The 13,672-nt window shown below is 44.9% G+C and overlaps 1 protein-coding gene and 27 non-coding genes across 30 annotated transcripts in view; 27 read left to right on the top strand and 1 right to left on the bottom strand.

Annotated features, from left to right (window-relative positions):
• Positions 1-13,672, bottom strand: part of LOC148327800 (receptor-type tyrosine-protein phosphatase gamma-like) — a 456,824-nt gene that overhangs the window by 219,360 nt on the left and 223,792 nt on the right. The window lies entirely within an intron of this gene.
• Positions 363-435, top strand: trnat-cgu (transfer RNA threonine (anticodon CGU)). Its single transcript has one exon. It is a non-coding gene; the product is annotated as a tRNA-Thr (tRNA).
• trnat-agu (transfer RNA threonine (anticodon AGU)) lies at positions 641-713 on the top strand. The gene has a single exon. It is a non-coding gene; the product is annotated as a tRNA-Thr (tRNA).
• trnat-ugu (transfer RNA threonine (anticodon UGU)) lies at positions 1,260-1,332 on the top strand. Its single transcript has one exon. It is a non-coding gene; the product is annotated as a tRNA-Thr (tRNA).
• On the top strand, positions 1,870-1,942 carry trnat-cgu (transfer RNA threonine (anticodon CGU)). The gene has a single exon. It is a non-coding gene; the product is annotated as a tRNA-Thr (tRNA).
• On the top strand, positions 2,148-2,220 carry trnat-agu (transfer RNA threonine (anticodon AGU)). Its single transcript has one exon. It is a non-coding gene; the product is annotated as a tRNA-Thr (tRNA).
• On the top strand, positions 2,767-2,839 carry trnat-ugu (transfer RNA threonine (anticodon UGU)). Its single transcript has one exon. It is a non-coding gene; the product is annotated as a tRNA-Thr (tRNA).
• Positions 3,378-3,450, top strand: trnat-ugu (transfer RNA threonine (anticodon UGU)). Its single transcript has one exon. It is a non-coding gene; the product is annotated as a tRNA-Thr (tRNA).
• On the top strand, positions 3,986-4,058 carry trnat-cgu (transfer RNA threonine (anticodon CGU)). Its single transcript has one exon. It is a non-coding gene; the product is annotated as a tRNA-Thr (tRNA).
• Positions 4,264-4,336, top strand: trnat-agu (transfer RNA threonine (anticodon AGU)). The gene has a single exon. It is a non-coding gene; the product is annotated as a tRNA-Thr (tRNA).
• On the top strand, positions 4,883-4,955 carry trnat-ugu (transfer RNA threonine (anticodon UGU)). Its single transcript has one exon. It is a non-coding gene; the product is annotated as a tRNA-Thr (tRNA).
• Positions 5,491-5,563, top strand: trnat-cgu (transfer RNA threonine (anticodon CGU)). The gene has a single exon. It is a non-coding gene; the product is annotated as a tRNA-Thr (tRNA).
• On the top strand, positions 6,101-6,173 carry trnat-cgu (transfer RNA threonine (anticodon CGU)). The gene has a single exon. It is a non-coding gene; the product is annotated as a tRNA-Thr (tRNA).
• On the top strand, positions 6,379-6,451 carry trnat-agu (transfer RNA threonine (anticodon AGU)). Its single transcript has one exon. It is a non-coding gene; the product is annotated as a tRNA-Thr (tRNA).
• trnat-ugu (transfer RNA threonine (anticodon UGU)) lies at positions 6,998-7,070 on the top strand. Its single transcript has one exon. It is a non-coding gene; the product is annotated as a tRNA-Thr (tRNA).
• On the top strand, positions 7,276-7,348 carry trnat-agu (transfer RNA threonine (anticodon AGU)). Its single transcript has one exon. It is a non-coding gene; the product is annotated as a tRNA-Thr (tRNA).
• On the top strand, positions 7,893-7,965 carry trnat-ugu (transfer RNA threonine (anticodon UGU)). Its single transcript has one exon. It is a non-coding gene; the product is annotated as a tRNA-Thr (tRNA).
• trnat-cgu (transfer RNA threonine (anticodon CGU)) lies at positions 8,502-8,574 on the top strand. Its single transcript has one exon. It is a non-coding gene; the product is annotated as a tRNA-Thr (tRNA).
• trnat-agu (transfer RNA threonine (anticodon AGU)) lies at positions 8,780-8,852 on the top strand. The gene has a single exon. It is a non-coding gene; the product is annotated as a tRNA-Thr (tRNA).
• Positions 9,058-9,130, top strand: trnat-agu (transfer RNA threonine (anticodon AGU)). Its single transcript has one exon. It is a non-coding gene; the product is annotated as a tRNA-Thr (tRNA).
• trnat-ugu (transfer RNA threonine (anticodon UGU)) lies at positions 9,675-9,747 on the top strand. The gene has a single exon. It is a non-coding gene; the product is annotated as a tRNA-Thr (tRNA).
• trnat-ugu (transfer RNA threonine (anticodon UGU)) lies at positions 10,285-10,357 on the top strand. Its single transcript has one exon. It is a non-coding gene; the product is annotated as a tRNA-Thr (tRNA).
• Positions 10,895-10,967, top strand: trnat-cgu (transfer RNA threonine (anticodon CGU)). The gene has a single exon. It is a non-coding gene; the product is annotated as a tRNA-Thr (tRNA).
• Positions 11,173-11,245, top strand: trnat-agu (transfer RNA threonine (anticodon AGU)). The gene has a single exon. It is a non-coding gene; the product is annotated as a tRNA-Thr (tRNA).
• On the top strand, positions 11,792-11,864 carry trnat-ugu (transfer RNA threonine (anticodon UGU)). Its single transcript has one exon. It is a non-coding gene; the product is annotated as a tRNA-Thr (tRNA).
• On the top strand, positions 12,403-12,475 carry trnat-ugu (transfer RNA threonine (anticodon UGU)). Its single transcript has one exon. It is a non-coding gene; the product is annotated as a tRNA-Thr (tRNA).
• On the top strand, positions 13,011-13,083 carry trnat-cgu (transfer RNA threonine (anticodon CGU)). Its single transcript has one exon. It is a non-coding gene; the product is annotated as a tRNA-Thr (tRNA).
• On the top strand, positions 13,289-13,361 carry trnat-agu (transfer RNA threonine (anticodon AGU)). The gene has a single exon. It is a non-coding gene; the product is annotated as a tRNA-Thr (tRNA).

Below are 13,672 nucleotides of genomic sequence, written 5' to 3'. Positions count from 1 at the left end.
ACAAAATGCTAATGGCACGGTAGCGGACAAGGCCTCATTGCTATGTGGTTAGAGAACTGGTCTAGGAAACCAGGGGTCGTGAGTTCAATTCTCACTGAGGCTTGGTGGGTGTATACCTCACTGAAACCTGATGACCATGTCCCTAACCACTATCATCGTCGTGTGTTGCATCAGGCAATGACGGAAAACCAGCAAGACCCAGACCCTTCCGGAGAAGGATAGACTGGCCCTTTTTTAGGAGATAAGCAGGTGTATGTTTGGTCTCCTGCTAGTCAAGTCATGTCCTAAGTTATTCTCATGCATTTGAAGCTGCACTTTTTTTGGATCGTTAACAAAAATGCTAAGAGTATAAATACATGGAAGGCTTCATAGCTCAGTGGTTAGAGTACTGGTCTCGTAAACCAGTGGTCGTGTGTTCAATTCTCACTGAGTCCTAGATAGCGATCTGGAATCAAGCCAGGTATTTTGGGTGTTAGAATCACCTTCCAAATGTGCTGAACATCTGCAGGTGTGCTCTTTATCTCTTGGGTGTCAAGCAACGTACTTGGGTTTTCTTTGAAAAAATTGTTCAGTGCTCCCCACCTACCGCTGTGCTTTTGTTCCCTCGTTAACAAAATGCTAATGGCACAATTGAGGACAAGGCCTCATAGCTCAGTGGTTAGAGCACTGGTCTAGTAAACCAGGGGTCGTGAGTTCAATTCTCACTGAGGCCTGGTGGACGTATACCTCACTGAGGTCTGGTAGCATTCTTAGGAATTGATGTCAAACAAGGTGATTTGGTTGTTAGAACAACCTCCTGAATAGGTAGAATGTTCGCAGGAATTTTCTTTACGTAGATTGAGTCAAGCGATGTACTTACCTTTGCTTTAAAAAAATTGCAGAGTAACCACACCTTACCGTTGTGCTATTGTTAGATCGTGTAGAATATGTTAATGGCATACCGAAGTGCACGTCCTCATACCTTAGTGATTAGCGCACTGACCTAGTAAGCCAGTGGTTGTGTGTTCAATTCTCACTGAGGCCTGATGACCATGTCCCTAACCGCTATCATCGTCGTGTGTTGCATCAGGCAGTAATGGAAAACCAGCAAGACTCAGACCCTTCCGGAGAAGGAAAGACGGACAAATTTGTAGGAGATAAGCAGGTGTATGTTTTGTCTCCTGCTAGTCAAGTCATGTCCTAAGTTTTTCTCATACATTTGAAGCTGCACTTTTCTTTGGGCTCGTTATCAAAAATGCGAACGATATGAAAATGTGCACGGCTTCATAGCTCAGTGGTTAGAGTACTGGTCTTGTAAACCAGTGGTCGTGAGTTCAATTCTCACTGAGGCCTAGGTTGCAATCTGTTGTCAAGCCAGGTATTTTGGGTGTTAGAATCACCTTCCAAATGTGTTGAACATCTGCAGGTGTGCTCTTTATCTCTTGGGTGTCAAGCAACGTACTTGGGTTTTCTTTGAAAAAATTGTTCAGTGCTCCCCACCAACCGCTGTGCTTTTGTTCCCTCGTTAACAAAATGCTAATGGCACGGTAGCGGACAAGGCCTCATTGCTATGTGGTTAGAGAACTGGTCTAGTAAACCAGGGGTCGTGAGTTCAATTCTCACTGAGGCTTGGTGGGTGTATACCTCACTGAAACCTGATGACCATGTCCCTAACCACTATCATCGTCGTGTGTTGCATCAGGCAATGACGGAAAACCAGCAAGACCCAGACCCTTCCGGAGAAGGATAGACTGGCCCTTTTTTAGGAGATAAGCAGGTGTATGTTTGGTCTCCTGCGAGTCAAGTAATGTCCTAAGTTTTTCTCATGCATTTGAAGCTGCACTTTTTTTGGCTCGTTAACAAAAATGCTAACAGTATAAATACATGGAAGGCTACATAGCTCAGTGGTTAGAGTACTGGTCTCGTAAACCAGTGGTCGTGAGTTCAATTCTCACTGAGGCCTAGATAGCGATATGGAATCAAGCCAGGTATTTTGGGTGTTAGAATCACCTTCCAAATGTGTTGAACATCTGCAGGTGTGCTCTTTATCTCTTGGGTGTCAAGCAACGTACTTGGGTTTTCTTTGAAAAAATTGTTCAGTGCTCCCCACCTACCGCTGTGCTTTTGTTCCCTCGTAAACAAAATGCTAATGGCACAATTGAGGACAAGGCCTCATAGCTCAGTGGTTAGAGCACTGGTCTAGTAAACCAGGGGTCGTGAGTTCAATTCTCACTGAGGCCTAGTGGACGTATGCCTCACTGAGGTCTGGTAGCATTCTTAGGAATTGATGTCAAACAGGGTGATTTGGTTGTTAGAACAACCTCCTGAATAGGTAGAATGTTCGCAGGAATTTTCTTTACGTAGATTGAGTCAAGCGATGTACTTGCCTTTGCTTTAAAAAAATTGCAGAGTAACCACACCTTACCGCTGTGCTATTGTTAGATCGTGTAGAATATGTTAATGGCATACCGAAGTGCACGGCCTCATACCTCAGTGGTTAGCGCACTGACCTAGTAAGCCAGTGGTTGTGTGTTCAATTCTCACTGAGGCCTGATGACCATGTCCCTAACCACTATCATCGTCGTGTGTTGCATCAGGCAGTAATGGAAAACCAGCAAGACTCAGACCCTTCCGGAGAAGGAAAGACGGACCAATTTGTAGGAGATAAGCAGGTGTATGTTTTGTCTCCTGCTAGTCAAGTCATGTCCTAAGTTTTTCTCATACATTTGAAGCTGCACTTTTCTTTGGGCTCGTTATCAAAAATGCGAACGATATGAAAATGTGCACGGCTTCATAGCTCGGTGGTTAGAGTACTGGTCTTGTAAACCAGTGGTCGTGAGTTCAATTCTCACTGAGGCCTAGGTTGCAATTTGGTGTCAAGCCAGGTATTTTGGGTGTTAGAATCACCTTCCAAATGTGTTGAACATCTGCAGGTGTGCTCTTTATCTCTTGGGTGTCAAGCAACGTACTTGGGTTTTCTTTGAAAAAATTGTTCAGTGCTCCCCACCTACCGCTGTGCTTTTGTTCCCTCGTAAACAAAATGCTAATGGCACGGTAGAGGACAAGACCTCATTGCTATGTGGTTAGAGAACTGGTCTAGTAAACCAGGGGTCGTGAGTTTCGTTTCTCACTGAGGCTTGGTGGGTGTATACCTCACTGAAGCCTGATGACCATGTCCCTAACCACTATCATCATCGTGTGTTGCATCAGGCAGTGACGGAAAACCAGCAAGACCCGGACCCTTCCGGAGAAGGATAGACTGGCCCTTTTGTAGGAGATAAGCAGGTGTATGTTTGGTCTCCTGCGAGTCAAGTAATGTCCTAAGTTTTTCTCATGCATTTGAAGCTGCACTTTTTTTGGCTCGTTAACACAAATGCAGACGGTATGAAAACGTGCACGGCTTCATACCTCAGTGGTGAGAGTACTGGTCTTGTAAACCAGTGGTCGTGAGTTCAATTCTCACTGAGGCCTAGATAGTGATCTGACATCAAGCCTGGCATTTTGGGTGTTAGAATCACCTTCCAAATGTGTTGAACATCTGCAGGTGTGCTCCTTATCTATAGGGAGTCTAGCAACCTACTTGGGTTTTCTTTGAAAAAACTTTAGTGCTCCCTACCTACCGCTGTGCTTTTGTTCCCTCGTTAACAAAATGCTAATGGCACGGTAGAGGACAAGGCCTCATTGCTATGTGGTTAGAGAACTGGTCTAGTAAACAAGGCGTCGTGAGTTCAATTCTCACTGAGGCTTGGTGGGTGTATACCTCACTGAAACCTGATGACCATGTCCCTAACCACTATCATCGTCGTGTGTTGCATCAGGCAATGACGGAAAACCAGCAAGACCCAGACCCTTCCGGAGAAGGATAGACAGGCCTTTTTGTAGGAGATAAGCAGGTGTATGTTTGGTCTCCTGCGAGTCAAGTAATGTCCTAAGTTTTTCTCATGCATTTGAAGCTGCACTTTTTTTGGCTCGTTAACAAAAATGCTAACAGTATAAATACAAGGAAGGCTTCATAGCTCAGTGGTTAGAGTACTGGTCTCGTAAACCAGTGGTCGTGAGTTCAATTCTCACTGAGGCCTAGATAGCGATCTGCAATCAAGCCAGGTATTTTGGGTGTTAGAATCACCTTCCAAATGTGTTGAACATCTGCAGGTGTGCTCTTTATCTCTTGGGTGTCGAGCAACGTACTTGGGTTTTCTTTGAAAAAATTGTTCAGTGCTCCCCACCTACCGCTGTGCTTTTGTTCCCTCGTTAACAAAATGCTAATGGCACAATTGAGGACAAGGCCTCATAGCTCAGTGGTTAGAGCACTGGTCTAGTAAACCAGGGGTCGTGAGTTCAATTCTCACTGAGGCCTGGTGGACGTATACCTCACTGAGGTCTGGTAGCATTCTTAGGAATTGATGTCCAACAAGGTGATTTGGTTGTTAGAACAACCTCCTGAATAGATAGAATGTTCGCAGGAATATTCTTTACGTAGATTGAGTCAAGCGATGTACTTGCCTTTGCTTTAAAAAAATTGCAGAGTAACCACACCTTACCGTTGTGCTATTGTTAGATCGTGTAGAATATGTTCATGGCATACCGAAGTGCACGTCCTCATACCTCAGTGGTTAGCGCACTGACCTAGTAAGCCAGTGGTTGTGTGTTCAATTCTCACTGAGGCCTGATGACCATGTCCCTAACCACTATCATCGTCGTGTGTTGCATCAGGCAGTAATGGAAAACCAGCAAGACTCAGACCCTTCCGGAGAAGGAAAGACGGACCAATTTGTAGGAGATAAGCAGGTGTATGTTTTGTCTCCTGCTAGTCAAGTCATGTCCTAAGTTTTTCTCATACATTTGAAGCTGCACTTTTCTTTGGGCTCGTTATCAAAAATGCGAACGATATGAAAATGTGCACGGCTTCATAGCTCAGTGGTTAGAGTACTGGTCTTGTAAACCAGTGGTCGTGAGTTCAATTCTCACTGAGGCCTAGATTGCAATCTGGTGTCAAGCCAGGTATTTTGGGTGTTAGAATCACCTTCCAAATGTGTTTAACATCTGCAGGTGTGCTCTTTATCTATAGGGAGTCTAGCAACCTACTTGGGTTTTCTTTGAAAAAACTTTAGTGCTCCCTACCTACCGCTGTGCTTTTGTTCCCTCGTTAACAAAATGCTAATGGCACGGTAGCGGACAAGGCCTCATTGCTATGTGGTTAGAGAACTGGTCTAGTAAACCAGGGGTCGTGAGTTCAATTCTCACTGAGGCTTGGTGGGTGTATACCTCACTGAAACCTGATGACCATGTCCCTAACCACTATCATCGTCGTGTGTTGCATCAGGCAATGACGGAAAACCAGCAAGACCCAGACCCTTCCGGAGAAGGATAGACTGGCCCTTTTTTAGGAGATAAGCAGGTGTATGTTTGGTCTCCTGCTAGTCAAGTCATGTCCTAAGTTATTCTCATGCATTTGAAGCTGCACTTTTTTTGGCTCGTTAACAAAAATGCTAAGAGTATAAATACATGGAAGGCTTCATAGCTCAGTGGTTAGAGTACTGGTCTCGTAAACCAGTGGTCGTGTGTTCAAATCTCACTGAGTCCTAGATAGCGATCTGGAATCAAGCCAGGTATTTTGGGTGTTAGAATCACCTTCCAAATGTGCTGAACATCTGCAGGTGTGCTCTTTATCTCTTGGGTGTCAAGCAACGTACTTGGGTTTTCTTTGAAAAAATTGTTCAGTGCTCCCCACCTACCGCTGTGCTTTTGTTCCCTCGTTAACAAAATGCTAATGGCACGGTAGTGGCCAAGGCCTCATTGCTATGTGGTTAGAGAACTGGTCTAGTAAACCAGGGGTCGTGAGTTCAATTCTCACTGAGGCTTGGTGGGTGAATACCTCACTGAAACCTGATGACCATGTCCCTAACCACTATCATCGTCGTGTGTTGCATCAGGCAATGACGGAAAACCAGCAAGACCCAGACCCTTCCGGAGAAGGATAGACTGGCCCTTTTTTAGGAGATAAGCAGGTGTATGTTTGGTCTCCTGCGAGTCAAGTAATGTCCTAAGTTTTTCTCATGCATTTGAAGCTGCACTTTTTTTGGCTCGTTAACAAAAATGCTAACAGTATAAATACATGGAAGGCTACATAGCTCAGTGGTTAGAGTACTGGTCTCGTAAACCAGTGGTCGTGAGTTCAATTCTCACTGAGGCCTAGATAGCGATCTGGAATATAGCCAGGTATTTTGGGTGTTAGAATCACCTTCCAAATGTGCTGAACATCTGCAGGTGTGCTCTTTATCTCTTGGGTGTCAAGCAACGTACTTGGGTTTTCTTTGAAAAAATTGTTCAGTGCTCCCCACCTACCGCTGTGCTTTTGTTCCCTCGTTAACAAAATGCTAATGGCACAATTGAGGACAAGGCCTCATAGCTCAGTGGTTAGAGCACTGGTCTAGTAAACCAGAGGTCGTGAGTTCAATTCTCACTGAGGCCTAGTGGACGTATGCCTCACTGAGGTCTGGTAGCATTCTTAGGAATTGATGTCAATCAAGGTCGTTTGGTTGTTAGAACAACCTCCTGAATAGGTAGAATGTTCGCAGGAATTTTCTTTACGTAGATTGAGTCAAGCGATGTACTTGCCTTTGCTTTAAAAAAATTGCAGAGTAACCACACCTTACCGCTGTGCTATTGTTAGATCGTGTAGAATATGTTAATGGCATACCGAAGTGCACGGCCTCATACCTCAGTGGTTAGCGCACTGACCTAGTAAGCCAGTGGTTGTGTGTTCAATTCTCACTGAGGCCTGATGACCATGTCCCTAACCACTATCATCGTCGTGTGTTGCATCAGGCAGTAATGGAAAACCAGCAAGACTCAGACCCTTCCGGAGAAGGAAAGACGGACCAATTTGTAGGAGATAAGCAGGTGTATGTTTTGTCTCCTGCTAGTCAAGTCATGTCCTAAGTTTTTCTCATACGTTTGAAGCTGCACTTTTCTTTGGGCTCGTTATCAAAAATGCGAACGATATGAAAATGTGCACGGCTTCATAGCTCAGTGGTTAGAGTACTGGTCTTGTAAACCAGTGGTCGTGAGTTCAATTCTCACTGAGACCTAGGTTGCAATCTGGTGTCAAGCCAGGTATTTTGGGTGTTAGAATCACCTTCCAAATGTGTTGAACATCTGCAGGTGTGCTCTTTATCTCTTGGGTGTCATGCAACGTACTTGGGTTTTCTTTGAAAAAATTGTTCAGTGCTCCCCACCTACCGCTGTGCTTTTGTTCCTTCGTTAACAAAATGCTAATAGCACAATTGAGGACAAGGCCTCATATCTCAGTGGTTAGACCACTGGTCTAGTAAACCAGGGGTCGTGAGTTCAATTCTCACTGAGGCCGGGTGGACAAATGCCTCACTGATACCTGCTAGCATTCTTAGGAATGTATGTCAAACAAGGTGATTTGGTTGTTAGAACAACCTCCTGAATAGGTAGAATGTTTGCCGGAGTTTTCTTAACCAAGATTGAGTCAAGCAATGTACTTGGGTTTTCTTTGAAAAAAATGCAGAGTGCCCACTTCTTACAGCTGTGCTATTGTTCGATCGTGAACAATATGTTCACGGCATACTCAAGTGCGAGTCCTCATACCTCAGTGGTTAGCGCACTGACCTAGTAACCCAGTGGTTGAGAGTTCAATTCTCACTGAGGCCTGATGACCATGTCACTAACCGCTATCATCGTCGTGTGTTGCAACATGCAGTGATGGAAAGCCAGCAAGACCCAGACCCTTCCGGAGAAGGATAGGCGGGCCCTTTTGTAGGAGATAAGCAGGTGTATGTTTGGACTCCTGCGAGTCAAGTAATGTCCTAAGTTTTTCTCATGCATTTGAAGCTGCACTTTTTTTGGCTCATTAACACAAATGCAAACGGTATGAAAACGTGCACGGCTTCATAGCTCAGTGGTGAGAGTACTGGTCTTGTAAACCAGTGGTCGTGAGTTCAATTCTCACTGAGGCCTAGATAGCAATCTGACATCAAGCCTGGTATTTTGGGTGTTAGAATCACCTTCCAAATGTGTTGAACATCTGCAGGTGTGCTCTTTATCGAGAGGGAGTCTAGCATCCTACTTGGATTTTCTTTGAAAAAACTTTAGTGGTCCCTACCTACCGCTGTGCTTTTGTTCCCTCGTAAACAAAATGCTAATGGCACGGTAGAGGACAAGACCTCATTGCTATGTGGTTAGAGAACTGGTCTAGTAAACCAGGGGTCGTGAGTTTCGTTTCTCACTGAGGCTTGGTGGGTGTATACCTCACTGAAACCTGATGACCATGTCCCTAACCACTATCATCATCGTGTGTTGCATCAGGCAGTGACGGAAAACCAGCAAGACCCGGACCCTTCCGGAGAAGGATAGACTGGCCCTTTTGTAGGAGATAAGCAGGTGTATGTTTGGTCTCCTGCGAGTCAAGTAATGTCCTAAGTTTTTCTCATGCATTTGAAGCTGCACTTTTTTTGGCTCGTTAACAAAAATGCTAACAGTATAAAGACATGGAAGGCTTCTTAGCTCAGTGGTTAGAGTACTGGTCTCGTAAACCAGTGGTCGTGAGTTCAATTCTCACTGAGCCCTAGATAGGGTCCTGGAATCTAGCCATGTATATTGGGTGTTAGAATCACCTTCCAAATGTGCTGAACATCTGCAGGTGTGCTCTTTATCTCTTGGGTGTCAAGCAACGTACTTGGGTTTTCTTTGAAAAAATTGTTCAGTGCTCCCCACCTATCGCTGTGCTTTTGTTCCATCGTTAACAAAATGCTAATGGCACAATTGCGGACAAGGCCTCATAGCTCAGTGGTTAGAGCACTGGTCTAGTAAACCAGTGGTCGTGAGTTCAATTCTCACTGAGGCCTAGATTGCGATCTGGAATCAAGCCAGGTATTTTGGGTGTTAGAATCACCTTCCAAATGTGCTGAACATCTGCAGGTCTGCTCTTTACCTCTTGGGTGTCAAGCAACGTACTTGGGTTTTCTTTGAAAAAATTGTTCAGTGCTCCCCACCTATCGCTGTGCTTTTGTTCCCTCGTTAACAAAATGCTAATGGCACAGTTGAGGACAAGGCCTCATAGCTCAGTGGTTAGAGCACTGGTCTAGTAAACCAGGGGTCGTGAGTTCAATTCTCACTGAGGCCTGGTGGACAAATGCCTCACTGATACCTGCTAGCATTCTTAGGAATGTATGTCAAACAAGGTGATTTGGTTGTTAGAACAACCTCCTGAATAGGTAGAATGTTTGCCGGAGTTTTCTTAACCAAGATTGAGTCAAGCAATGTACTTGGGTTTTCTTTGAAAAAAATGCAGAGTGCCCACTTCTTACAGCTGTGCTATTGTTCGATCGTGAACAATATGTTCACGGCATACTCAAGTGCGAGTCCTCATACCTCAGTGGTTAGCGCACTGACCTAGTAACCCAGTGGTTGAGAGTTCAATTCTCACTGAGGCCTGATGACCATGTCACTAACCGCTATCATCGTCGTGTGTTGCAACATGCAGTGATGGAAAGCCAGCAAGACCCAGACCCTTCCGGAGAAGGATAGGCGGGCCCTTTTGTAGGAGATAAGCAGGTGTATGTTTGGACTCCTGCGAGTCAAGTAATGTCCTAAGTTTTTCTCATGCATTTGAAGCTGCACTTTTTTTGGCTCATTAACACAAATGCAAACGGTATGAAAACGTGCACGGCTTCATAGCTCAGTGGTGAGAGTACTGGTCTTGTAAACCAGTGGTCGTGAGTTCAATTCTCACTGAGGCCTAGATAGCAATCTGACATCAAGCCTGGTATTTTGGGTGTTAGAATCACCTTCCAAATGTGTTGAACATCTGCAGGTGTGCTCTTTATCGAGAGGGAGTCTAGCAACCTACTTGGGTTTTCTTTGAAAAAACTTTAGTGCTCCCTACCTACCGCTGTGCTTTTGTTCCCTCGTTAACAAAATGCTAATGGCACGGTAGAGGACAAGGCCTCATTGCTATGTGGTTAGAGAACTGGTCTAGTAAACAGGGGGTCGTGAGTTCAATTCTCACTGAGGCTTGGTGGGTGTATACCTCACTGAAACCTGATGACCATGTCCCTAACCGCTATCATCGTCGTGTGTTGCATCAGGCAGTAATGGAAAACCAGCAAGACTCAGACCCTTCCGGAGAAGGAAAGACGGACAAATTTGTAGGAGATAAGCAGGTGTATGTTTTGTCTCCTGCTAGTCAAGTCATGTCCTAAGTTTTTCTCATACATTTGAAGCTGCACTTTTCTTTGGGCTCGTTATCAAAAATGCGAACGATATGAAAATGTGCACGGCTTCATAGCTCAGTGGTTAGAGTACTGGTCTTGTAAACCAGTGGTCGTGAGTTCAATTCTCACTGAGGCCTAGGTTGCAATCTGTTGTCAAGCCAGGTATTTTGGGTGTTAGAATCACCTTCCAAATGTGTTGAACATCTGCAGGTGTGCTCTTTATCTCTTGGGTGTCAAGCAACGTACTTGGGTTTTCTTTGAAAAAATTGTTCAGTGCTCCCCACCAACCGCTGTGCTTTTGTTCCCTCGTTAACAAAATGCTAATGGCACGGTAGCGGACAAGGCCTCATTGCTATGTGGTTAGAGAACTGGTCTAGTAAACCAGGGGTCGTGAGTTCAATTCTCACTGAGGCTTGGTGGGTGTATACCTCACTGAAACCTGATGACCATGTCCCTAACCACTATCATCGTCGTGTGTTGCATCAGGCAATGACGGAAAACCAGCAAGACCCAGACCCTTCCGGAGAAGGATAGACTGGCCCTTTTTTAGGAGATAAGCAGGTGTATGTTTGGTCTCCTGCGAGTCAAGTAATGTCCTAAGTTTTTCTCATGCATTTGAAGCTGCACTTTTTTTGGCTCGTTAACAAAAATGCTAACAGTATAAATACATGGAAGGCTACATAGCTCAGTGGTTAGAGTACTGGTCTCGTAAACCAGTGGTCGTGAGTTCAATTCTCACTGAGGCCTAGATAGCGATATGGAATCAAGCCAGGTATTTTGGGTGTTAGAATCACCTTCCAAATGTGTTGAACATCTGCAGGTGTGCTCTTTATCTCTTGGGTGTCAAGCAACGTACTTGGGTTTTCTTTGAAAAAATTGTTCAGTGCTCCCCACCTACCGCTGTGCTTTTGTTCCCTCGTAAACAAAATGCTAATGGCACAATTGAGGACAAGGCCTCATAGCTCAGTGGTTAGAGCACTGGTCTAGTAAACCAGGGGTCGTGAGTTCAATTCTCACTGAGGCCTAGTGGACGTATGCCTCACTGAGGTCTGGTAGCATTCTTAGGAATTGATGTCAAACAGGGTGATTTGGTTGTTAGAACAACCTCCTGAATAGGTAGAATGTTCGCAGGAATTTTCTTTACGTAGATTGAGTCAAGCGATGTACTTGCCTTTGCTTTAAAAAAATTGCAGAGTAACCACACCTTACCGCTGTGCTATTGTTAGATCGTGTAGAATATGTTAATGGCATACCGAAGTGCACGGCCTCATACCTCAGTGGTTAGCGCACTGACCTAGTAAGCCAGTGGTTGTGTGTTCAATTCTCACTGAGGCCTGATGACCATGTCCCTAACCACTATCATCGTCGTGTGTTGCATCAGGCAGTAATGGAAAACCAGCAAGACTCAGACCCTTCCGGAGAAGGAAAGACGGACCAATTTGTAGGAGATAAGCAGGTGTATGTTTTGTCTCCTGCTAGTCAAGTCATGTCCTAAGTTTTTCTCATACATTTGAAGCTGCACTTTTCTTTGGGCTCGTTATCAAAAATGCGAACGATATGAAAATGTGCACGGCTTCATAGCTCGGTGGTTAGAGTACTGGTCTTGTAAACCAGTGGTCGTGAGTTCAATTCTCACTGAGGCCTAGGTTGCAATTTGGTGTCAAGCCAGGTATTTTGGGTGTTAGAATCACCTTCCAAATGTGTTGAACATCTGCAGGTGTGCTCTTTATCTCTTGGGTGTCAAGCAACGTACTTGGGTTTTCTTTGAAAAAATTGTTCAGTGCTCCCCACCTACCGCTGTGCTTTTGTTCCCTCGTAAACAAAATGCTAATGGCACGGTAGAGGACAAGACCTCATTGCTATGTGGTTAGAGAACTGGTCTAGTAAACCAGGGGTCGTGAGTTTCGTTTCTCACTGAGGCTTGGTGGGTGTATACCTCACTGAAGCCTGATGACCATGTCCCTAACCACTATCATCATCGTGTGTTGCATCAGGCAGTGACGGAAAACCAGCAAGACCCGGACCCTTCCGGAGAAGGATAGACTGGCCCTTTTGTAGGAGATAAGCAGGTGTATGTTTGGTCTCCTGCGAGTCAAGTAATGTCCTAAGTTTTTCTCATGCATTTGAAGCTGCACTTTTTTTGGCTCGTTAACACAAATGCAGACGGTATGAAAACGTGCACGGCTTCATACCTCAGTGGTGAGAGTACTGGTCTTGTAAACCAGTGGTCGTGAGTTCAATTCTCACTGAGGCCTAGATAGTGATCTGACATCAAGCCTGGCATTTTGGGTGTTAGAATCACCTTCCAAATGTGTTGAACATCTGCAGGTGTGCTCCTTATCTATAGGGAGTCTAGCAACCTACTTGGGTTTTCTTTGAAAAAACTTTAGTGCTCCCTACCTACCGCTGTGCTTTTGTTCCCTCGTTAACAAAATGCTAATGGCACGGTAGAGGACAAGGCCTCATTGCTATGTGGTTAGAGAACTGGTCTAGTAAACAAGGCGTCGTGAGTTCAATTCTCACTGAGGCTTGGTGGGTGTATACCTCACTGAAACCTGATGACCATGTCCCTAACCACTATCATCGTCGTGTGTTGCATCAGGCAATGACGGAAAACCAGCAAGACCCAGACCCTTCCGGAGAAGGATAGACAGGCCTTTTTGTAGGAGATAAGCAGGTGTATGTTTGGTCTCCTGCGAGTCAAGTAATGTCCTAAGTTTTTCTCATGCATTTGAAGCTGCACTTTTTTTGGCTCGTTAACAAAAATGCTAACAGTATAAATACAAGGAAGGCTTCATAGCTCAGTGGTTAGAGTACTGGTCTCGTAAACCAGTGGTCGTGAGTTCAATTCTCACTGAGGCCTAGATAGCGATCTGCAATCAAGCCAGGTATTTTGGGTGTTAGAATCACCTTCCAAATGTGTTGAACATCTGCAGGTGTGCTCTTTATCTCTTGGGTGTCGAGCAACGTACTTGGGTTTTCTTTGAAAAAATTGTTCAGTGCTCCCCACCTACCGCTGTGCTTTTGTTCCCTCGTTAACAAAATGCTAATGGCACAATTGAGGACAAGGCCTCATAGCTCAGTGGTTAGAGCACTGGTCTAGTAAACCAGGGGTCGTGAGTTCAATTCTCACTGAGGCCTGGTGGACGTATACCTCACTGAGGTCTGGTAGCATTCTTAGGAATTGATGTCCAACAAGGTGATTTGGTTGTTAGAACAACCTCCTGAATAGATAGAATGTTCGCAGGAATATTCTTTACGTAGATTGAGTCAAGCGATGTACTTGCCTTTGCTTTAAAAAAATTGCAGAGTAACCACACCTTACCGTTGTGCTATTGTTAGATCGTGTAGAATATGTTCATGGCATACCGAAGTGCACGTCCTCATACCTCAGTGGTTAGCGCACTGACCTAGTAAGCCAGTGGTTGTGTGTTCAATTCTCACTGAGGCCT

The sequence above is a fragment of the Idiotropiscis lumnitzeri genome, chromosome 11, assembly GCF_059441095.1.
Source record: "Idiotropiscis lumnitzeri isolate Australia: NSW breed Sydney's pygmy pipehorse chromosome 11, RoL_Ilum_1.0, whole genome shotgun sequence".
Lineage (NCBI taxonomy): Eukaryota > Metazoa > Chordata > Actinopteri > Syngnathiformes > Syngnathidae > Idiotropiscis > Idiotropiscis lumnitzeri.
The sequence above is the reverse complement of the archived record's forward strand: the minus strand, read 5'-3'. Positions and strand labels throughout refer to the sequence as shown.